Below are 16,587 nucleotides of genomic sequence, written 5' to 3'. Positions count from 1 at the left end.
TTTTGACCAAAACTATTGTGAATTACAAAAAGAAATATTGTTACTGCTGACCAAAACAATTGTCAATTGCAAAAATAAATATTGTTACTTCTTATCGAAACTATTGTAAATTCTAACAATATTAATTGTCCATTTTGACCAAAACTATTGTGAATTGAAAAAATAAATATTGTTACTTCTGAACATAACAGTTGTCAATTGCAAAAATAAATATTGTTACTTTTGACCGAAACTATTGTAGATTCTAAAAATATATTTAGTTCATTTTGACCAAAACTATTGCGAATTACAACAACAAATATGGTTACCTCTAACCAAAACATTCGCAATTACATGTTTGGTCCAAAACGTTATAGTGTCAAGGTGACAATACATATTTATATTTAGAACACATAGTCCAGTGTGACAATAACAATTGTTGGATTGACAATACTACATAAGGAATCCAACAATATGTAAACAATATATATTTTGCTCTTGGAATATTGTTGGAGCAATCATATTTTTTTCTCTGCGTGTAGTTTTATATAGGAGAGGGACTTTTTAATTCATGATAAATTGAAACCAAAATGCGTTATGCTGCTAAAATACCAGAGTAATACTCTATTTATTCTCGTAATAAAAAAATACAAAATCCTTCCATACATTAATGTTAACACAAAAAAGGAAATTGTTGTAATAATTCTGAGCAGCTTAAATTCTTGCACAAGGTCATACATAAATGTTTTGTTATTCGTATAAAGTCTCCTTATTATGTTGTACATTGTTATGTATTTACGTCCATTGTACTAAAATTGTTTTCCAATCTCCCTTATGATGCACTACATCTCACACTTCCATTTCATAGTCAATTAACTTTTATTATTTCCCAGTTTACCAAAACAAGGTATTAAAAAGTACTTATTGTTCATTAAATACGTATCCGACCTTCATTAGACAAAAGGGCCTCCAGCGTGTTATATTCAATAAACAATATTTAATTTAATTTAACGTAAAACCTATAGCAATTGCAAAAGAAGACAACGATAATTCTTTAATGGTATACTTGGAATGTTACGCATATAGTTTTATTATGAAATCAATTTTTGTCTTTGACAAAAGACATATCAGAAAGAAAGACAGAAAGAAAAATCTGGCATTTTACCGTTTTTTTCTTTCAAAGTTATTCCTAAAATTTGATTTAATGGTTATCGACCTCCCGTGCTGATGCAGTACAAAATTACTCTCTTTTTTTGGATAGTTGAATGAATTGGCGATAATAGGTTCTTTGTTGGGTCATTTTACAATTTTGCTGTAAATAAATCCTAGATATTGAGGGTGATATTTGAGCTTTTTATCGAATATCTTCATGGTGTTTGTTTTGTCTCTGCGATACAATTGATGGATTAAAATTTTTAATTTAAATGTTTTACTATCTCAAAGTATCGAAAGTATCCAGCTGGTACCTAATATATGTCCGCATTGCTTTCACCTATGAGAAAGATAAAAATTAGTCACTGCATTAGAAACCCAACCTTCGATTTAAGACATTAAAATAAACAATTGGAAAAAATACAAAGAACCCCCAAATGACGTTTTATGGACCACGATCTACGATCTCATCTCCAGATCCGTTTTGGTAGATTAATGACAGAAAACGTTATGGCAGAAAACGTTAATGTGGTATTATTGTTATGATCCTATAAATGTCTTTCCAATTCTCATCCATCTCCATTCAGACCAGGGAACACAGAACTGTGCCAACAACTCTTGCCCTCGAAGTGCAACGAATGTGAGCGATTGTAACGAGTGATTTTATCAAGGTTTGTAGCAGTGAAAATTCTCGCCATTATATGTACATCTAATATTTCAACAGGAACTTCATTTTTCATTTCCTTTGTCGCACGCATTCTCCAATCTATCTATATATATATAAAAGAGTAGTGAGGTGAGTGACTGACTGACTGACTGACTGATTCATCAGCGCCCAGACGAAACCGCTGAAGCTAGAAAGTTGAAATTTTGGGTGTAGGTTGCTGTTGGTGTGTAGGGGTGAGATAAGGCTGGGTTTTTGGAAATTCGACCTAGAAGTGTACGAAAAGTACTAAAAGGTACTAAATATGGTACCCTTTGTATTAGGCAAACAGTAAGAGCTAGAATTCTGAAATTTGGAATGAGGATAACTGATGGAGAGCTAGAAAGATGTACCAACGGGTTTTTGGAAATTCGAACTACAAGGGTACGAAAAGTACTAAATGGTACTAAATTTAGTACAATTTGGATTTGTGTGAACGGATAGAGCTGGAATCCTGAAATTTGAAATGAGGGTCACTGATGAAGAGTAATAATGAAAGGTTTTTGGAAATTCGAACTGTAAGGGTACGAAAAGTACAAAATGGTACTAAATTTAGTACAATTTTGATTTGGGTGAACGGATTGAGCTGGAATACAGACATTTGGAATGAGGGTCACTGATGAAGAGTAACAATGAAAGGTTTTTGTAAATTCGAACTATAAAGGTACGAAAAGTACTAAATGGTACTAAATTTAGTACAATTTGGGTTTGGGTGAACGAATAGAGCTGGAATCCTGAAATTTGGAATGAAGGTCACTGATGGAGAGTAAAAAAGAAAGGTTTTTGGAAATTCGAACCATAAGTGCACGCAAAGTATTAAATGGTACTAAATTTAGTACAATTCGGATTTGGGTGAACGGATAGAGCTGGAATCCTGAAATTTGGAATGAGGATCACTGATGAAGAATAAAAATGAAAGGTTTTTGGAATTCGAACTATAAGTATACGAAAAGTAATAAATGGTACTAAATTTAGTACAATTTGGGTTTGGGTGAACGAATAGAGCTGGAATCCTATAATTTGGAATGAAGGTCACTGATGAAGAGTAACAAAGAAAGGTTTCTGGAAATTCGAACTATAAGTGCTCGAATAGTACTAAATGGTACTAAATTTAGTACAATTTTGATTTGGGTGAACGGATTGAGCTGGAATACAGACATTTGGAATGAGGGTCACTGATGAAGAGTGACAATGAAAGGTTTTTGGAAATTCGAACTATAAGGGTACGAAAAGTACTAAATGGTACTAAATTTAGTACAATTTGGATTTGGGTGAACGGATGGAGCTAGAATCCTGAAATTTTAAATTAGGGTCACTGGTGGAGAGTAAGAAAGAAAGGTTTTTGGAAATTCGAATTATAAGTGCACGAAAAGTTCTAAATGGTACTAAATTTAGTATAATTTGGATTTGGGTGAACGGATTGAGCTGGAATCCTGAAATTTGTAATGAGCGTCACTAATGGAGAACGGATAGAGCTGGAATCCTGAAATTTGGAATGAGGATCACTGATGAAGAATAAAAATGAAAGGTTTTTGGAATTCGAACTATAAGTATACGAAAAGTAATAAATGGTACTAAATTTAGTACAATTTGGGTTTGGGTGAACGAATAGAGCTGGAATCCTATAATTTGGAATGAAGGTCACTGATGAAGAGTAACAAAGAAAGGTTTCTGGAAATTCGAACTATAAGTGCACGAATAGTACTAAATGGTACTAAATTTAGTACAATTTGGATTTGGGTGAACGGATAGAGCTGGAATACAGGCATTTGGAATGAGGGTCACTGATGAAGAGTAATAATGAAAGGTTTTTGTAAATTCGAACTATAAAGGTACGAAAAGTACTACTAAATGGTAATAAATTTAGTACAATTTGGGTTTGAGTGAACGGATAGAGCTGGTATCTTGAAATTTGGAATGAAGGTCACTGATGGAGAGTAAAAAAGAAAGGTTTTTGGAAATTCGAATTAAAATTATACGAAAAATACTAAATGGTACTAAATATAGTACAATTTGGGTATGGGTTAACGAATAGGGCCGGAATCCTGAAATTTGGAATGGGGGTCACTGATGAAGAGTAAGAAAGATGTACCAAAGGTCGAAAAGTCCTAAATGGTAGTGAGTTTAGTATGATTTGGATTTGAAGAGCTGGAATCCTGAAATTTGGAATTAAGATTACTGTTGGAATATAGAATTGAGATATGGAGGGTTTAGGTGAACGGATAGAGCTGAGATATGAAAGTACATTTTGGAAAATCGTGTACGAAAAGTGCTAAATGGTACAAAATTTGGTACCTTTTGGCATTTGCTATATGGTATATAATTTTATACAATATGTGATTTTGTAAAGGGTAGAACTGGAATTTTGGTAGGTAGGGAGGAGGTTTTGAAAATTCGTACTTATTTATACAAAAACTACTAAATAGTCCTCAAATGGGTTTCAGGGGAACTGGTAAAACTGGAAAACTGAATCGGGGTTAGGATATATGTTGAATATAAGGTAGTAATTTTTAAACGTTTACCTATGTGTAGGAAAAGTTGGGTAACATGTTGATACCAAAACCATTTTTAATAGTTAAGGTACTAAATTTGGTGTTAGGTGTAGGAACAAAGCTGGGATTATATAATTTAAAAATACGCTATTTGTAAAAAAATACGAAATGGAAAAATATTTGTTATGAAGATCGCTCTAAAGTTTGAGACAAAGTTCTGAGTTTGAAAAATTGTACTGAATATTGTCCCATTGATTTGATGTAAACGCCAAGGAGTTTCTAAATAATGTACTGAAATAAAGTAGTCAAACGTGAAGTTTCAAAAAATGTTTTTTGTTCTGACCCCTTTGGTATGTAAATTTGAAAACGTGGTCCAATGCGACAATTTTGTTAACTAGAAGGTATTTACCCCTGATATTAAAAAATCCTAAATTGAAATGCCTTCAAAAAATTTTCCGTTATATACGGTTGACATACCGGTGCACATTAAGTAAAATTTTTTGTAAAGAAGTTTTCTAACCTTTCATGCCACAAATTCCGAATTTCGGTTGGAAAATGTGCAGAAGATCTTCAAAATACTCTAAATCTTCAAAATATCTCTTCTAATAAACCTGGATTGAAGTGGAGATTTTATAAATTAAACTTTTAAATTAAACTTCTGTTCTATTCTGAGCATTCAAGGTCCAAATTTAAAGAAAATTTGACAATATACATTTGTTCTTCTTTAAAAAAACACAAAGTCGAGAGGTACCGTTATATGGGGATATACGAAACCGTGGCCGAAAATTTAACGGACCTATTCGGGTTCTGGGCGAAACCGCTAAAGCTAGAACCTTGAATTGTGAATGTGCGTGATTGTTGTTGTGAAGGGGTGAGATAAAGTTTAGTGTTTGGAAATTCGTACTGGAAGAGAATGCTGTGTTAGTGAAGGGGTAAAACCAGGAGTAAAATCTGAAATTTGCAATATGATACGTAGTTTTGGAAATTCGAAATAAAAAATATGGTAGCTGTGTAGGGATGCGATACGGCATTTTTTTTTAAATTCTGACTACAATCGAAAAAATATTGGTAATAAAAATAGGTCTTAGTACAACAGAATCTCCAGTATTCACCATTCCCGTATTAAATATTGTTTATATATATTTCGTTTCCTTTCCGCATACGAAGTAGCGGGCATTTGCTAGTATATACATACATGCATATCGTATTAGCTATTTGAAACTGTCACCATCCTTCTTTTGAATCTCAACGGCAACAGTTTATTTCAATTTCCTTCTTCCAATGACATTGGTACATACATTTCTGAAAATTAGTCGCTAATATTCTGTTGGACAAGCTTTTACACATTTCACTCTCTTCTGTAAATGAGTTATCTCCAACGGGTTTCCGCTTTTTGGGGTTTGGAATTTTTCCAGTTGGGATTCTGGTAAGTATCCTGTTGTTTTTGAGGCGGAAAAGTTACTTGTTCACGTAATTTATGTTCAGGCAAACATTTTGCAGCCCTGACAAAAGATTCACTTCACTTTGTCAGAGGAATTGTGGCCAACATTCATGTGGTCAGAGGAATTTGTGTTGGCAGCTGTTGATTTTGTTACAAACAGATTTCTGTTAATTTTAGTTTCGTTTGTCCAGTGGAGACTTTATGTTAATTTACTTTTTACATTGTACCATACATATGGGATACTGTAGAATATGAGAAATACCAACCGAAATGAGGATATATTTCACCACAGGGTCTACTTGAGGTAACATTCCAGAATGAAGGTTGATGGTTTTCGATGCAGCAGTTAGCATCTCAATACACATAACGTGGAAATTTTCATAGAAAATTTCATGAATCAATTAATAGGACGAATTGTTCTAAGGTAAGAATATCTTTCGGATAATATCTGATGTTTCCCAACACTAGAAAAATCAACAGCATTATTTTCAATCAATAATCTTTCAGCTGGAATTTTTATAGACATCGTCCTATAAAGTTTGTTGTTCACAATTACATTTCGTCTGGCCCAAACTTACAGTTTACATAGTTTTTGTTGTTGTTTAGGAACGTTTAACACCCCATTATGGTATAAACTCATAAAATTAATTCTCTTATTAAAAAAATACAAAATCTATCCATTAATATTAAAAAAGGCACTGATTGTCATAAGCAGCTTAAATTCTTGCTCAAGGTCATACATAAGTACATAATTTATGTTTCGTCAAAAGTCTCATTATTACTTTGTACATTGTTACATATGTTCTTCCATTTTACTTGAACATTGTTTTCCAAATTTTTTTATGGCATTATGTCTTACATCTTATTCTTACATACCAAGGTCAATTAAGTTTTATTATTTCCCAGTTTGCCAAAACAAGGTATTAAAAGTACTTATTGTCCATTAATTAATTATTCGACATTTTAAGTGTTAAATCCAATGAGAAACAAACAAATAAAGCAAGTAAAAAGTGTCAGTCGGCTTCGCCGACAGATATATACCCTCAGCCAATGTGAAGTGAAACTTTCACCTACGGACAGATCGAATGTATTTAAGGTCTCTTCAGAATTTTGTGTCCCTTTTGGACATTTGAACTTGCCGACAAAAATGTGGATTAGGAATTAACTGCACTAAGACACAATTGTTGAAATTTGTTGGGGGAGGTACCCTTAGGGAGGACCTAATTGGGCCACTTTAGAAGTTAAACTTAATTTTGACAAAATATTAGTAGATCCAAAGTTTGGACCAAATTGGTTGCCCCATTCAAGTGATATCGTCCTAGCATTTTAGTGACAGTTTTTAAATATTGGTATTGCCCCATGAAACTAAATTGGATATGACGAAGACCAAATGTTGGACAAAATCGGTTGAACAGTTCGAGAGTTATCGTAGGCGCCACATATTGTGACACAGATTTTTTTACACTTTTCGGGCTGTTTTCCCAAGAAAAATGGACTTGCCCCTGAAAAAGCTTTTACCGTCGTAATGTCGGTAGCGAATGCAAATCGCTTCAACAAAACTCAAAGTGATTCGAGAGCAGTTCGTAAAGTGAACTTCTCCGAAATATTGTGTGAGAGGTACCAGAAGGAGTAAACAAATATTGTACATATTCGAACCTGATCTATATCTGGTAGATATATTAGGATGTGTAAAGTCTGGATTACATCGGTCACTCCGTTTAAGAGTTATCGTGCGCACAATTTTTTCGAACATTTTTGAACTTATGTGGGGGAGGTACCTGAAGGAGTGCACCGATATGGCTTATCTTCGAATTAGAACTATGTTTTGACAAAATATTACGAAGGGCATATTTTGGACCGAATCGGCAGATCCGTTCGAGAGTTATCTTGAGCTCCAACCACTACACACGGTGTCATAGGGGCTTTTTGCATCTTTCATGCTATTTTCTTAGGAAATATGGACTTGTCCCTGATGAAACTTGTACCGTCGTATGGGGGGCAGTGAACACAAGTTGTTGCAATAAAAATCGAAGCGATTCGAGAGCAGGTCCTAATCAGAACTTATCCTAAATTTTGTGTACAAGGTACCCCAAGCAGTGGACCGATTGAGTCCATATTGGAACCTCATCTAAGTCTGGTAGAAATTTCACGATATGCAAAGTATGGATCAAATCAGTTACTTCCTTCAAGAGTTATCGTGCGCACAAATTTTCCGAACATTTTGGAACTTTTGTGGGAGAGGTACCGGAAGTAGTGGACCGATATAGCCCATCTTCGAACTTAAACTAAGTTTGTGCAAAATATTACGAAAGCCAAATTTTGGACCGAATCGGTTGATCCATTCGAGAGTTATCGTGCGCTCCAGCCAGACAGACAGACGGGCGGACATCGCTAAATCAACTCCAAATTGTCTGAAACGGATTTCGTCCAAACATACTTAGGGTCTAAAACCATTATTTCGATGAGGCACATTTGTATTTGAGCGATTTATAGCAAAATCGGTGAAAGATATATATAGGAGCTATATCCAAACCTGAGCCGATTTGTACGAAAATCAGTGAAACTACTCAGGAGCGTAAGAAAATCTCACATATTAAATTTGAAGGCTATTCGATTAAAATTGACCGAGTTATAGCAAAATCGGGGAAAGATATATATGGGGGCTATATTAAAATCTGAACCGATATGGACCAAAGTTGATATTTTTCATTCCTGTGCCCTCATAAGTACTCGTGCAAAAATTCATCAACCTAGGTCAACGCCTTCTATTTTGGTCCACATTTATATGGAAGCGGCAACACTGTGCGCCGTTCGGAATCGACGTGCACTCATTTATATGAGAGAAGTCTTCTTTGTGCCTTCGGGGATGTTGTGGGAACATATGTATGTATGTATGTGTACCAAAGCGTGCGTCTATGTCCACAATAATAGATACGTTTTTAACCACTGGGAAAAATATATGTATGCCAGATGGAATCCAATGTTGAACCGAAAAAGTAGAATCGGTGGTACCGTTAGATAGGGACATACCAAAACATGAACCGATGTTTGCAATTTTCTGGAGGAGGTACCCGAAGGTGTAGACCATATAGTGTGTATTGACGCAAATGAAGAAATTAAACAATCTCATAGAAAGATCGAATACAATTTGTCGGAGACGGATTTGTTTGTAACATATGTGGGGTTTAAAAAACTATTATTTCAACAAGGCACAGTTTTAAAGATGACAAGGTGCAGGGTAGTAATGCTGAGGATATAATGGTCCATATACTTAAAATTTCCAACGTGATTTCATTGGACCGAAAACATTTGCCTTGGTGGAGAAGTTTTTTGCTAGATGCTAAATTACAGACAATTTAGACCGAAAATGTAGAAAATACGAGGGCTGCACCATAACTATCTGGTCTAACAATGAAAACGAGAATATTTACTATAAAAAGTAGTCTATTGTTTTCTTAAGTAGTCGCCATCATGATTTATACATTTCTTCATGCGCTCAAACAAATTGTTTAAGAATTTTTTCCACTTCGATTGAGACACCTCCAAAACATGTTTTTGAACGCTTTAACAGCATGACACGCTTTAACACAATGAAAATCGTTGAACACGTCTTTTTTTCTTGATATGCTGAAATTAAATGAAGCCATTGGATCGCCAGTCAGGGATGTACGCCGTATGACTCATCAATTCCACGTTTTGTCTAGTCAAACAGGTGCTGCACTATGGGCCCCATGGCTGGAAGCAGCTGGACCTTTCAAAATTTCGTTTCGACGTTTATGTTTATAATGAGCGTTATCAGGTTGACATGTTTTTCTTATCAAGTGGTCCAAATCTAATCCCGTTACTACTTTGTTCAAATATATGACTTGAAAAATATATTCGTCTTCTTTTCGTTTCGTTTTTCGAATATCTCAGGAGACTTCAGGCACACAAATTGCAGTGTACCACTCAGAAAAGGTCAGTTTTGCTGAAGAAACAGTGAACCATATGCTTCGAAGTGCTTCTTACATAAACAACTTTGGTCGGTTCGCTTTCGAAGACCTAAGCGGTCGATTCCTGTTTTGTTTCGGGCTCCTAAGCATAGATCCAAGATTCGTCGTCTGTGACGATCTTATAAACTTGGTTTGAAGCACTGCTATCGTTTTTATTTACAATTTCTTTGCACCAATCAACAAAAGTCTTTTTTGAGCGATAACAACTAATTAACCGGCGTCCAGTCAATATACATTTTGAAATTATTCATACAAATTAATGTTATATATTGGAGAGGGACTTTTTATTTCATGCTGAAGTCATGAATTACAAGAGTATTTCTGTATTCATTCTCAGATTACAACAAATAAAAAATCCATTCTCCGTTATTAAAAAACAAAAACAAAATTATTGTAATAATTCTGAGCAGCGTAAATTCTTGCACAAGGTCATACATTCTTTGTTATTGGTGAAAGTATCTTTATTATGTTGTACATTGTGATGTATTTACATCCATTGTATGTACTTAAAATTGTTTTCCAAACTCTCTTATGATGCTCTACATCTCACACTTCCACAGTCAATGAAGTTTATTATTTCCCAGTTTGCCAAAACAAGGAATTAAAAAGTACTTATTGTTCATTAAATACGTATTTGACCTTCATTAGACAAAACGACCTCCAGCACCAAGACTCTAAGTGTTAAATTCAATAAAAAAATGTTTTATTTAATTTCATGTAGAACCAATATCAAGTGCAAAAGAAGACAACGATAATTCTGTAATGGTGTACTTGGAAAATTACACATATACTTTTATTATGTAAAGTTGCACAGATACTTTTATTATGAAATCAGTTTTTGGAGTTGACACAAGACATTTCCAGCAGGGACGTACGCAGGGGGGGTGGGGGGGGTCACGGGGGTCCCGGCCCCCCCCGAAATTGTTTGGTCGAACAAAATTTTTTAAGCTACTGTAACTAGTTATTATATTTTTTCTCATAAAAATTTTTGGATATTTGAAGATTTCAAATTAAAACTTATATTTTCTTAAGTTTCTGAACAGAAAATGTACATCATTAACAAGTTTTGTAAGAAAATATTTTAAAAAATTTTGTTTGTAAGCTGTTTTTGAGAGAAACTTCCAATAAAATCTGAATTACTTCTTCATGTCATATCATACCACTATCAATTATTTATTCGAACTGTACAGAGTTCTCAAGGCTTAAAACTCATCCGGTTATAACAAAAATAACGAGTTCAGTATTATGGGAATGAAAATATATAAAAAAATCTATTGAATAAAATGTATGAAGGGTCGGTCCTTCGTGGACTACATATTGAAAGCCAATTAGAAATTTATTTTACTGCCATCGCCGAAATGTTGTTATTCTGTTTTAGACAAATTTGCTGCTAAACAGTATGAGAAAATAATGAAGACAAATGAATTTTTGTGCGTCACTTGATTTTTACTTATCATTACCGAAGTATAATAGTAACCTGAGACTTTAGATTACGAGATTATATATACTAGGATTGTATCGTATAGATTTCATCAAAATAATGAGTTAAGACTTCACATATGTTCGGACGATATTAGTTTCAGCCAAGATGGAAGTACTTACCACCCCGTCCGTCCGTCTGTATCTCTGTTGGTCTGGCAGGTTGGAACTCATGATAACTCTCGGTCCAAGTTATGGATCTCGTAATGTATTGTCCAAATTAAATTTAAGTCATATCGGTACCTCCGCCATAAAAGTTCAAAAATATTCACTAAAATGGTGGAAGGGACTAACCGATTCGGTCTAAAATCGAACGTAATATGGTTCGCAAGATTACTTCCAAAAGTACATCAAGGTCCAAGAGAATATGTTTGGACAACATCTTCAGGTCTCTTATACAAGTCTAACATAACTGCAGTTTAAAGACTGTTCGATGATTTTTTTTGACATTTTGTAGTCTTGTTTACAGCGATATCCCACTTTTCGTGGACAAGTTTATGCTTCCTGACAAAGCTCTAAATACTACGGTGGCCAACTAAAAAGCTTATGGACGCGGTATTTATCGAGAGGAGTGTCTCTCAAATAATTATTAGTGAATAATTATGTGGGGTTCAATAAGGATCGATTGTTATTTGTCAAAACTATATAGAACTAAGTCCATCAAAGTGTTTGTCATCGAGTCCAAAAACTTCTAATTGTACAATTAAGAAAACTAATTATAACGCTTCTTTTGTAACATAATATTAAAAGTAAAAATAATCCTGGTATCAGAATCTATCTCTTTCGGTAAATAACACTGTGCAACATTTTTAAGGTAATCTTGTGCAAATAATTTGAAGTGAGGATTTTTTGAAAGTACAGACCCAAAGTACAAAAGCCCTAGTTCCGTTTTGTTGAGTCAGATACAGCTTGGATTTTATGGCCCCATCTAAACATTGTTAAATATCGACTTTTTAAACAACTCGGGGCTATATCTCTGAAACCAATGCAAATCTTCTTCTGACCTTTGCAGCAAATTTGTAGATAAGGGCCAAAATAAAATATTTGGAGAAATAAAAAAAATAAATTTTATAATATATCTAAAAATTCCATAATTTGTATACATTTCGCACCATATCTCAAAAACTGTTAAATTTTTCTTAATGTTTTCATTTGGAAACATATCAACGACAACGACAGCCGACAGTGGTTGTAAAATTCTGCGATAAACCATAACGTGGACCTGTATGATTAAAAACTTCAATATACTTCAATAACCGAACGTGGCCCGATATTGTCTATTTTCAATTCTAAATATCCTACTCTGTAAATATTTAAAATTGTATCCTTAGTCCCAATTTACATTAAACGATTTTTCTTGCGGCAATTTTTCTCGTTCTCTTTTAAACTTGCCTCTTGTGTTTATACAAAACAATGAAAATAATGTCAAAAACGAAACATATAAAAGGAATTGCCTGAAAATTGCCGGTACGAGCAATTTTTTTCCACTTCCATACCCCTTACGTGTCTCTCCTACAAACTGAGGCTTGCCGCAAGTAAACTCGCCTAATGTAAATTGGGACTAAATATTATGAATCCTTTCTATTGAATTTATATACTTTGTACCATTATTTCATATAAAATATAGAATAGAATATGTGCCAAAATTTCCAGTCCATCGGACAAAAATTTACCGAGATATGAGCTTTGGAAGGGAAACATTTATTGTGTTTTGTATGTAGCATAGAAACTAAAAACGTTTTTTCCTCGAAGTGGCACTTTATATGTTTTTGTGGGACTATTGTACACATAAATCATGTGTTTAACCGAGAGAGTCTTTATAAAAACTGCTGATGGAGTCAGAAAAAATATCAATTTTGTACAGTGTTTTGTTTTTGTTAAAATCGAAATTTTGATTTTAACTGTTCAAAATTTTTAAAAATTGATTTTTTTAATTCCTTTTCGATAATGGACAAGATTATTAGGTTCGTAATGATCCCACAAAAATATATGCTGATCGGTTTATTATTTTTCAAACTACAGTGGGTACCTCAAACTGCTTTAGTAAAAACAGTGCTTTATAAGCGGGAATTTGAATGTAAGATTTTTCAAAAAAAAAAAAAAAATAGAAAGTAACTTAAGGTTTAATAGATTTTTTGTAAAAAAATTCATGAAAATGGCTTTTTTCATGCTTATAAGTGGCCATAACCCTTTAAAATAGCTTTATGTAACGCTACACAACATTTGAATTTTTCATGATTTTTGGTCAAGTTGGTCCAGACTTTAAATGAAAATCGCCTATACCTGGGAAGTTTTTCGGGATTCTGAAACAGCGATGATCATAGATAAGAAAAATCCAAAAAAATAAAAAATCGCTGGAGGGATTTATAAAAAACCACGGTCAAAGTTCCTAATTTTTGGTTTATTTTAGGTTTTCAGGAGTTTGCTTCAAAACGGCAAGTCCTGTCGAAATAGGACTAAAGAAAATGTTGTAGAGGATTTCCACTGCTACAACATTTTCTTTAGTTCCATTTCGATAGGAAAAGTAACCAAAATCCTAAAAATCTAAAGTAAACCTAAATATATAAACTTTGTCCACGATTTATTTTAAAATCCATCCAGATTTGTTCTTGTTTTTGGATTTTTTTCCTATCATGAACATTGCTGTTTCAGAATCAACAAAAACCTTCCCTTTTGGAAGCGATTTTCGTTTTAATTCAGTTAAGGCGCATCGTGCACGACATTGTTGTATAAGGAGGCGATACAGACCCACGAAAATAACAAGAAGGTCAATCTTGTAGAGAATTTTTTACTGCTACAGCATATTCTTTAGAGCAATTACGATAGAACTTGCTTGGAAACCGTGAATACATAAAAAACCCTAAATATGTGAACTTTGACCGCAATTAATTTGAAAATCCCTCCGGCGATTTTTTTTTTGATTTTTCGCATCTATGAACATTGTAGTTTCAGAATCCGCAAAAACTTTCCAAGGTGAAAGCACTTTTCACTTAAATTTAGTTAAGGCGCACCGTGGCCCTCAAAAGACGTTTTATGGACCATGATCTACGATCAACATATGGACCATGATTTAAAGCATCTTGTATCCAGATTCGTCCCAGTGGATTAATGACCTCTTTTAATGGGATAATAATGCGAAAGTGGCATTATTGTTATTTACGCACTTAATCTTCATTCCGATCAAGGATCACTGGACATGTTAGTGAACATATTGCACCATCAATTCTTGCTCTCGAAGTGCAAAGATTGTGAGCGATTCCCAAAATGATCCAGAAGTGTCGTTAGTGCTGTTTGGATAATTGACCGTGAACGCCGAGAAAGAATATTGGTCATCGAGCAAGTCATTGGCGTTGCGAAGCATTCACCTAACCACACGCAGCTTATCCAACAGTCAGAGGAAAGCGGAGTCGGTCAGGGTAAACTGAGCCGTGGTGGTCCATTTTGGAACGCTCCCCAACAACCTCATTCAGTCTGCAACAAGGAATACCTGCAAAGTAGATACACGACTCTTTAATCTGAATCGTCAATGTCATCCCATCTTGATGTTAGAAATCTAACTATTCTTACTTACTTAGATGGCTTTACATTTTAAACTGAACGTTATGTTCAATAAGTCAAACTATGAATAGATGTCCAAACGCGCCTATTTTCTAATTTTACTTCTCCTGTTTGGATGCCATATTTTGTGATATCAGCGTCTACTTGGTCTTTCAATCGAAGTTTTGATTTTCCCTTGCAAGTATACCGTCAAATTACTCGTATTTATATGCCTTTTTTAGGATGCATCTTTATTCATCCTATTGACATGACCCCGCCAACGAAATCCTTGCAACTCGATACGTTTTACTATGCCAATGTCGGTAAACGATATTCACCGTTAACATGCTTAATTTATAAATCTTTCAATAAATCTTAAACACACCAAGTTCTGCCACATATGCTTCCGATCCATACATAAGCGCGGGTAGTATCAGTGTTTGGTAGAGTGTGATTTTGATTGACGAGAGGTGACTTTGCTTTTAAACTGTTTATATAGACCAAAGTAGCATCTATTGGCCAATATTAGTCTTCTCCTGATTTAAAAACTGATGTTAACTGATGAGTATACTAGACGTCTTGCGTGTTGATACCATAAGACAAAGTTTATCGACGTTTATAGTTTAAGTTTACTGCCAGACCCTCTTTGGCAGACTCATTTTAATTTTTTCCAAAGGTGGCAGTTTCGGTGGGATTGATCGACCTAACTTGACTATGTCATCTGCGTAGGACAATATAATTATTTATTTTTTTTTTTCAAAATAGTCAGGCTTAATCACATAGTCGTTGTTTTAAAATTTTATTAAAACAACTTTAATTTATTAGTGGGAAAAAATTGGCGATGTTTACCAAGGGGTAAGGCAGGGAATACTATAGTTTCAGATCTCGCCACAGATCTTCATCAGTTCCCTTATTTCTTGTTTTTCAACAAGAAACTTTTTACACCCAAGTGTCAATTGCTAGCTCAAATAGATACGTGCGCAAATAAACACTCTGATCGAGAATTTCTTTGGCACTACCTAAACTCTAGCAACTTCACTTGCAAACAAGCCTGACTATTTTGAAAAACAAAAGACCGGGCACCGTCAAAATGTTGTTTATTGCTGTAGTATGCAATATAAACAAATTAGTTATGTGTTTTTTCGTCGAGAATCGACGAACGCATAGCAGTGGGAAAGATTTGGTTTTGAGGGTATACTTAAATTTGTCATTCCGTTTGTAACACATCGAAATATTCATCGGAGACCCTATAAAGTATATACATTCTGGATCAGGGTAAAATTCTAAGTCGATATAACCATGTCCGTCTGTTGAAATCAAGATACAGCTTACCTTACTCCTAGGATGTTTGGTATTGTAAATGGGCTACATCGGTCCACGGTTTGATATAGCCTCCACAGAACGGTACTACCCGATTTTCGGTATTTTGAAGGTTTTAGCTTCATTATCACACCGAAGTGGCAGAAATTTGGTATTAAGTGTTGGTTGGTGGTAAAAAATTTCCCCCAGAATTTTGTTGGTATGTGTCCACGCCTTCATATGGCCCCCATAGCACGGTACCTCCCAATTTTCGGTATTTTGAAGGTAGTGGTCTCAATATTACTCCGAAATGGCTGATATTTGGTATTTAGTGTTCGTTGGGGGTACGAAACTGTCCCGTACAGGTCCACAATGATGGATATGGCCACAATAATCCATTGAAATGGCTGAAATTTGGAATTTGGTCTTCAACTTTCAACTTTCCCCTCTAAATTTTTCGGTATACGTCCATGCCTCCATATAGCCCCCCTTAGAACGGTACCTCCCGATTTT

Source organism: Musca autumnalis, unplaced genomic scaffold, assembly GCF_047663935.1.
Source record: "Musca autumnalis isolate F117 unplaced genomic scaffold, ASM4766393v1 scaffold_1, whole genome shotgun sequence".
Classification (NCBI taxonomy): Eukaryota; Metazoa; Arthropoda; class Insecta; order Diptera; family Muscidae; genus Musca; species Musca autumnalis.
The sequence above is the reverse complement of the archived record's forward strand: the minus strand, read 5'-3'. Positions refer to the sequence as shown.